The 8,619-nt window shown below is 35.8% G+C and overlaps 1 non-coding gene across 1 annotated transcript; it reads left to right on the top strand.

Moving 5' to 3' along the window:
- The first annotated feature begins 5,083 nt into the window (after positions 1–5,083).
- On the top strand, positions 5,084–5,154 carry TRNAC-GCA (transfer RNA cysteine (anticodon GCA)). The gene has a single exon. It is a non-coding gene; the product is annotated as a tRNA-Cys (tRNA).
- The last annotated feature ends 3,465 nt before the right edge of the window (positions 5,155–8,619 follow it).

Raw genomic sequence — 8,619 nt, 5'->3', positions numbered from 1 at the left:
GAATTCTCTATAATAATTCGCAAATCCAAATCTGCTAATTGTTCTCTAATAGCACCTGCTCCTGTCGCAATTTCCCGATTTCGAAATGTTGCAAAGCCTGGGGTAGAAAAAAAGGGAGAAATGCTGTGGTTACAGGATGCAATTTCCTCTTCGAATAAACCTCGTAATCGTAAAAAAGTGGGTTTTTTAGTGCTGGGCCTAGCAAAAGAGAAATCGCCGTATACTAGGCCCTCCAACTTCTTAAGAGGTTTATCTAAAAGATTCGCGATATAACTAGGAAGACCTTTCAAATACCACACATGAGTCACGGGACATGCGAGTTTGATGTATCCCATTTGATATCTTCGTATCCGAGAATCCACAAATTCGACCCCGCATTTTTGGCAAAATCTTTCGTCTTCGTTTTCAGCTCCGCTCGCTCGAGAATTGCCACAAGCGCAAATCCCGCTTTTTATGGGTCCAAAGATTCTTTCGCAAAACAATCCATCTTTTTCTGGTTTATCGGTTTTATAATGAAAAGTAGAGGGCCTTGTGACTTCGCCAACGACTTCTCCATTAGGTAGGTTTTTGTTAGCCCAAGCCTTTATTTGTTGAGGGGAAACGAGTCCAATTTGAAGTTGTTGATGTTTATATTGGTCAATCATAAAATAGAAATAAGAAAAGAATTTATATTTATTCCGATCAAACTTCCTCCCTATTAACCTGGAAGTTCTTTTCAGATACAAGGAAATGATTCAGTTCTAGAGCCAAAGATCGTAGTTCTCGAACGAGCACTCGAAAAGATTCTGGAGGATCCTCATGATTAGGTATTCTTTTTCCCCAGATCGTAGCATTAAGTATTTCTTGGCGAGCTATAAGATGGTCAGATTTATAAGTAAGTATCTCTTGTAAAATATGAGCAACACCAAATCCTTCTAAAGCCCAAACTTCCATTTCTCCTACTCGTTGTCCCCCTTGCTTGGCTCTTCCTCTAACCGGTTGTTGTGTAACAAGTGAGTAGGGCCCAGTAGAACGCCCATGAATTTTCTCATCAACTTGATGAATTAATTTTAAGATATAGGACTTCCCTATTAGAACAGGTTGCTCAAAGGGGTCGCCTGTTCTTCCATCAAATATTCTGCTTTTTCCCGGGTACTCGGGTTCAAATACCCATGGATTTTTTGTTTCTTTACTGGCTTCATATAATTCTGAAAACACAAGTTTTCTTGAAGCCTCTTGCTCATATCTCTCATCAAAGGGTGCTATTCTATAATGTTTCTTTAGCAGATCCCCCGCTAATCCGAGCGAGCTTTCAAATATTTGTCCCACATTCATTCGGGAGGGTACTCCTAAGGGATTGAAGACCATATCAACGGGTGTTCCATCTTGCAAATAGGGCATATCTTGCCTAGGCAAAATTTTGGAAATGATCCCTTTATTCCCATGTCTTCCGGCTACTTTATCCCCAACTTTGATTTCACGTTTCTGTAAAATATATACACGAACCATTATGTCGAGCGGGTCCCTTTGGATCCATTTCACATCGATAACGCGCCCTCTTCCACCTATAGGTAATTTCAGAGAAGTTTCTTTTGAAGTGGAAACCTCAAGGCCAAATATGGCCCGTAATAATCCAGCTTCCGCGATATAAGATGATTCGCTCGCTATCTGAGGCGTTAATTTACCTACTAAAATATCACCAGTTTCTACCCAGGATCCCAACCTAACAACTCCATTTCTGTCCAAATTGCGGAGTAAATGTTCTTCTAGATGTGGTATTTCTTTAGTGATTTTTTCAGCGGAGCCCTGGCTTGTCGTATCCGTCTGAATTTCATATTTCCGGATGTGAAAAGAGGTATAAATATCTTCATATACCAAACGTTCGCTAATTAGTACTGCGTCTTCAAAATTGTAACCTTCCCATGGCATATAAGCTACTAATACGTTTTTTCCTAAAGCAAGTTCGCCCCCAATTGTAGCAGCTCCTTCTGCTAAAATTTGTCCTTTTTTAATGGATTTACCCCGTGGAACCCGGGGTTTTTGGTGCATACAAGTATTTTTGTTAGAGCGACGGTGGTTAACTAAAGGAATACTTATAGTCTTCCCACTACTTGATAAAAGTATCTTATGACTATCAGTAGAAATGATCTTTCCTCGCGTTCGGCTATAATGGAAACCCTCGAATCTAGAGCTGTTTGGCGTTCCAATCCAGTTCCAACAATGCATTTCTCGGACCGAGAAAGCGGAACTGCTTGGCGCTGCATATTAGAACTCATTAAAGCCCGATTCGCATCATTGTGCTCAATAAAAGGAATGAGAGAACCCCCAATAGAAAAATATTGGAAAGGAAAAATACTTCTAACATGAATCTGTTCCCATGCAATAGTCAAGAATTCTTGACGGTATCTAGCCGGAACAACCTGTTCTTCCTGAATACCTTGATTCAAGGACAAAGAATTTCCTGCTGCTATCATATAATATTCATCTCTATTTGGTGATAGATAAACCACCTGTCTCTCTTTTTTTTCTTTTGCTTTCTCAGCAGATATTTCATAAAACGGACTCTCTATGGATCCCCACAAGTGATCAATTCTCGCATGAATTGTTAAGGATCCAGTAAGTCCAACATTGATTCCTTCAGACGTGTCAATTGGACAAATACGCCCATAGTGACTCGGATGAATATCTCGGCTCCGAAAACTTGCGGTTCTCCCCGTCAACCCTCCAGGACCTAAACAACTCACTTTTCGCCCATGAACAGTTTGTGTCAATGGATTCGTTTGATCAAAAACTTGAGATAACGGGTATGTGCCAAAAAAGGTCTCATAAGTAGTTATTAATAAAATTGAAGTTGAAGTTGGAGTTACCAAAGTTTGGGGAGTCGGTTTCGATTGACGTATGAATACTCTACGAATAGTTTTTTGAACTGCATGTTGTAAACGACCAAGAGCCAATCCGAATTGATCTTGTAACAGATCCGCAACCGAACGAATACGTTTATTTTTCAAGTGATTCATATCGTCATCGTCAAGTATACCCGTTCCAAATTTCATTCCAATCAAATGATCCGTAGCGGCCAATACATCTCGTGGTAACAAGAATGTATTGTTCTGAGGAATATCAAGATTAAGTCTCCGATTCATATTTCGTCGACCAATCCTTCCTAATTCACATTTTTGTTGAAAAAATTTCTTTTGAAAAAATTTCTTTTGTAATTCCTCGCATAAGGACTCCGAAAATACCAGGTCCCCACCTACACAAGCAAATTGTTGATAAAACTCCAAAATAGCTTTTTCTTTTGACTCAATCCTCTTCTTCTCTTTAGCATTCGGGAAAGACAAGAAAATTTCAGGGTAGGAAACATTATCCAGAATTTCTCTTAGATTCGAACCCATAGCTGATGATAGAACTAGAATAGATATCTTTTGTTTTCTACTCACGCGAGCCCATATCCTTTCTTTTTTATCAATTGCTAATTCCGATCTCCCCCCCCAATCTGATATTATAGTGCCAGTGTAGATAGAAATTCCCTTATGATCTAATTCCGAGCGGTAGTAAATACCAGGACTTAGCAATATTTGATTGATCACAATTCGGTATATTCCATTTATAATAAAGGTTCCTAAGGAATTCATTATAGGAATGTTTCCGATAGAAATGGTTTGCTTTTGCACATCGAAACCAAAAATTAATCTCGCAGATACATATAATTCGGAAGAATAGGTGAGTGATTCATACACAGCATCTCTTTCTTTTATCGAGGGTTCTAGCAGTTGATATCCTTTCGCAAATAATTGAAATGCAATTTCGTGATCTGGATCTTTAATTGTTGGAAACTTGTCAAGTTCTTCTGCCAAGGCTTGATTAATGAACCTACAAAATCCCTCGAATTGGATCTGACTAAATCCGGGTATTGTGGACATTCCCTCGTTTCCATTCCGGAGCATCTTAATCTTAAGTTTCCTGTTTATCAAAGAAAAATTCCATTATCAGCTCACTCTTCATCAATCCCTATGGATCGATCTAGCAATCATGGAATCTATATTCTGTTTACTGAATCACATGAAATTCTAGGGAACTCCACATACGTATTTCATATATGTATTTCATACATATGAATAGAGACCATTTGGACGAAAGTTCGAGTTTGCCAGGGGTACAAATGAAATGAAAATGAATTGATAAAACATTCCTACAAAAAAAATTCTGCCACTTATACTTTATGTTATGATATTCTAATCAGATTGGATGGCAAAGATTTCTCATTTTATCTCCTTTCTATGAATGTAATAAAGCCGTAATATAATATACTAGAAAGTTTGACTTTACTTCGATTTAGAATAGCGTGCTTACTTTAATTTCTCAAAATAATTTGAGGGTTCTTTTTTATTTCGGATCGGAGTAGTATAATTGCTAGAAAATTCAGTATTTCATTGTGGAATTCTAAAATAAAGTAAGTCCCTTTTTTAAGTACATGCCAATCTAGTTATCCACCTCTCCCCATATCCATGCTTTTCTTTTATCGTAATTTCACTTGGGTACGCCAAGATAGTCAGGTTATACTCTATATCAGAGCAAATTTCCTTTTTTTATTCAAGATATTTAATTTAATACTTTGAAAAATTAAAGCATGATTCCCCATAGAGATATGTACATAAAGGGGATCTTTGGATAATAATGCTGTTCGGACCTAAAGTTTACCTATACACGGATTAAGCATAAAGCCATAATATTTTATTATGCCATTGAAGGGGGGGGAGATAATACCGATTTAAGAGTAGTTCACTACTGCAATAAAAAAAAGAGAATTCTAGTTAACGGTTCCAATTTATTCTGAATTTTGCAGCCTGTGAATAGAAATCCACTTTTTCTTCTTTTTCATCTCAATAGAAAGAAATGGGAAGTTTTATTGTGTTAACAATGTATGTTTTAAGATAGAATCTATCGAGGAGAATAATAGAAACTGGATCAAAAAAAGCAGGAATAGATTTTTTGAAAAAGATTGGAAAAAAGTAAGTAGAATTATATTCAAAATAAAAGGGGCTTTTCGTAAGAAAACGTGGATGAATACTTGCTGTTTTCTAGATTTTTGATCGGATTTTTTGGCGGCATGGCCAAGCGGTAAGGCAGGGGACTGCAAATCCTTTATCCCCAGTTCAAATCTGGGTGCCGCCTGATCAATAAAATACTTAGGTTTTTTTTATAGTGCTGATCGAATTCGATAAATTTTTACTTCGCATAAGTTCGGGCAAGAGAGTAACTGGGCCTGCCGATACTGGGTTTAGAGAAACCATACCATAGTTCTATCCTCAAACTAGGGTTAGGGTTTGTTTTGACGGTAGTGGCCAAAATGGTTATCAATAGGGGTGAGGTAGTGTTTCCTTATTCTTTTATTATATGAATTTGAATTGGTTCTTAATTGAGATTCGATTTGATAATTTTAAAATACGAGGATAAGATGTCAGAAATCTTGGTATCCAAAGAAAGGTCCCTAAGGGGCATTCTTTTTTTTTTTCAATCTAAGATTCAAGAAGGGACTCCACGAAAGAATATCAAGACTTACTAATTATTATACATTTTTTTATCGTACATCTTATGTTACCTACATACACTAAAGTAAGGACTACTTAATTCTAACGAGAATCAGATTAAATAGGTCGATCAAAAATCAATTTAGGAGTTGTATTATGGATAAAATCTCTTCATTCTTTCATAGAATGATACAAAGCAAGGCTGCAGGGTTTAGGTCAAAAATAAACATTAGGTAAGGTAGGTATCCAATAAATATTTATCTATCGATAATTTTATGGTATATTCGGGCGTCCTTTGCTTAAAAAAAAAAAAAAGAGTAACAAAAGGAATAAAAAATCTTCCTATTCCCGCTTCTTCTATTCAGGACATCATTCCCGTACTCTTTCTTTTTTAAGGAAAAAAGGGCTATAGTATCTCGTATTTTTAATGCTCTCTAATTCTACCAGAATTCCTATAAGAATTTGTTAGGAGTAAATTCCTTGAACTGATTGATCCATGGCCTTAGGGCGGAATCCCTTTTTGACTCTGTACCCTTGATTCCACTATGATTATTGATCAATAGTAGAATAATCCCTTCATAGAAATAGGAGACATAATTTAGATGGATATAGTAAGTCTCGCTTGGGCTGCTTTAATGGTAGTCTTTACATTTTCTCTTTCACTAGTAGTATGGGGAAGGAGTGGACTCTAGGGATACTACTAATTGATTAAGTAATCAAATTGTTGTATCAATTCTTTTCTTTAATGGATCATTTTGCATTAATCATTTTGTCAAACGTTATTCTTTAATCTTTTTCTTTAGTTTTGTTTCACTCCTGTAAGAAACTCTTGTATTGTAAGTTGTAATGTAAGAAAGAGCCATTATACCAATTCAGAATTTCTACTAGAAATGACGAATGGTTAAAAAAAGTTCTATACATAAGAAAATTAGACTTTCTTCCACGGAACTATTCACGGCATATCACACATTTTCCATTTCCTTTTACTTTTTACTATAGTCTATTCTTCATATTATTTTTCTTTCCTTCCATGGATTCTTTGGTCAAGAATTGTCTTAGATTTTTTTATTTTGACCTGATTGAAATTAAGTGGATGCAATGAAAAAAGAAATTGAATTAGACTACTTAACTATTTCAATCTACTAATCTATTCTATGTAGATTCAAAGATAATATAATAGAAAGAATCTAAAGTGTCGTAGAAAAAACTATATGTAGTTCTTTCTACCACACTTTAAGATTCCAACCAGATCCTTTCATTTAAGACTTGGATTTTTTTTATTTAATCCCTTTTTAATTTCTTCAATGATTAATTGGAATTCCAATTAATTATTTTGGCTGACTGTTTTTACATAAATAATAAGTAAAAAAGAAGTAGGAACTAGAATGAACAGTGCAGTAGCAATAAATGCGAGAATATTGACTTCCATAACCTCTTTATTTTTTATTTTCACAATAACTCGGGATGTAATCCCATGGAGAGGAAAAAGGGGTATCTTGTAAATTCAAGGGTAGGGCTTGCATTCTGATAATACTGAATCAATTCAATATTATGAATATCGGATCTATCAAATCAATTCATGGATGAGAGTTATATTTCACGGATGAGAGTTATATAGTATAACATAGGAAGATCCTCTATCCACACTAAGACCAAAATGGGTTTTTTGATTGGATTAGGAATTCCCTCTTTTTTAATCCTTTTCTACTTTTTCTTTTCTATATCTCTAACCCACGAGCTTTCTTAATCTTATACTTTCTTAATCTTATACAATTTCCCTTCCTTTTTCTTATAGTTATACATACAATTATGTATGTATTATATGACCAACTTTCACTTTCTATGGGTCACATAGACATCCAAATAAGCAGTAGAAGTGAGATGGGGAAAAGAGGTCTGAAATAAAAAGGGAATACGATTTATGTATGGATTCCGGTAAAATACCGGTACTCTATTCCATAAGAGTGGAATAGGAAATTAAGATGAGGATGGTATCATCATAAAGAAAGATAGAGTAATATAATATCCTAAATTCTACTAATCCACATATCGTATGTGTGTCTTTCTTTATCGATTGGGAGTAGTGAAAAAAAAATTCCTATATGCCCTCCCTCCCTCTTTAATGAGAGATGCAAAATAAAAAAGTGAAGTAAGGGTGCCCTGTGGGTATTTGATCTTGCTCCCTGCCCCTTTTTTTCATGGAAAAAGGAAATATCAATTTCTCCATTCATTGAACCCTAGTTCGGGACTGACGGGGCTCGAACCCGCAGCTTCCGCCTTGACAGGGCGGTGCTCTGACCAATTGAACTACAATCCCCGCGGGGTGTATGGCATACCCATTCTTAAATAGAACCATAAGAAGATTCGATTCGTCTTTCGTACTCTAAGAAATAGACGAATCATATACTACATACCCACATATTATATTATACGTGGGTATAGTGAGAGTGACATAACTAGTATGTCGTGATTTTTTATCACTAAAAATGGATAATAATCCAGCCTTCAATAAGAAAAACTCTTTTGTTTGTAAGAAAGGAATGAGAGAGATATGGATTAGAAAAAAAAATTTCCCTTTTTTCTTTATCTTTTATTTCTATAGATCAGACATTTTATTTTATGGAAGAAAAACAAAAGGATTTAGTTCATACTCACGAAGCCCTAGATTTTTGGTTTGGGCCGAGCTGGATTTGAACCAGCGTAGACATTGTCAACGAATTTACAGTCCGTCCCCATTAACCACTCGGGCATCGACCCAGGAAGAATTTATTCTAGGGTTTTTGCTAATCTATGATTAACCTCCTTTCATAATACTCCCTACCCCCAGGGGAAGTCGAATCCCCGCTGCCTCCTTGAAAGAGAGATGTCCTGAACCACTAGACGATAGGGGCATCACTAGACGATAGGGCCATATACAACCGCTCGTGATTATACTATAATCATAGTATGAGCAGTTTTTTGGAATTGTCAATATACTCGAAAAGTATAAATAGATCCAAAGCAAAGAGTTTTTCCAACTTTTCTGTTATGTTTTCATCTAGGATTTTTTTTAGTTGATCGTTATAGATTAATTCTCCGTGCTTCATTTAGTGTTCATACCAAAAATGCA

The sequence above is a fragment of the Triticum urartu genome, unplaced genomic scaffold (genome assembly GCF_056163025.1).
Source record: "Triticum urartu cultivar PI428250 unplaced genomic scaffold, HENAU_Tu73 scaffold2, whole genome shotgun sequence".
NCBI classification, from domain to species: Eukaryota; Viridiplantae; Streptophyta; class Magnoliopsida; order Poales; family Poaceae; genus Triticum; species Triticum urartu.
This window is presented reverse-complemented; position numbering and strand designations above follow the sequence as displayed.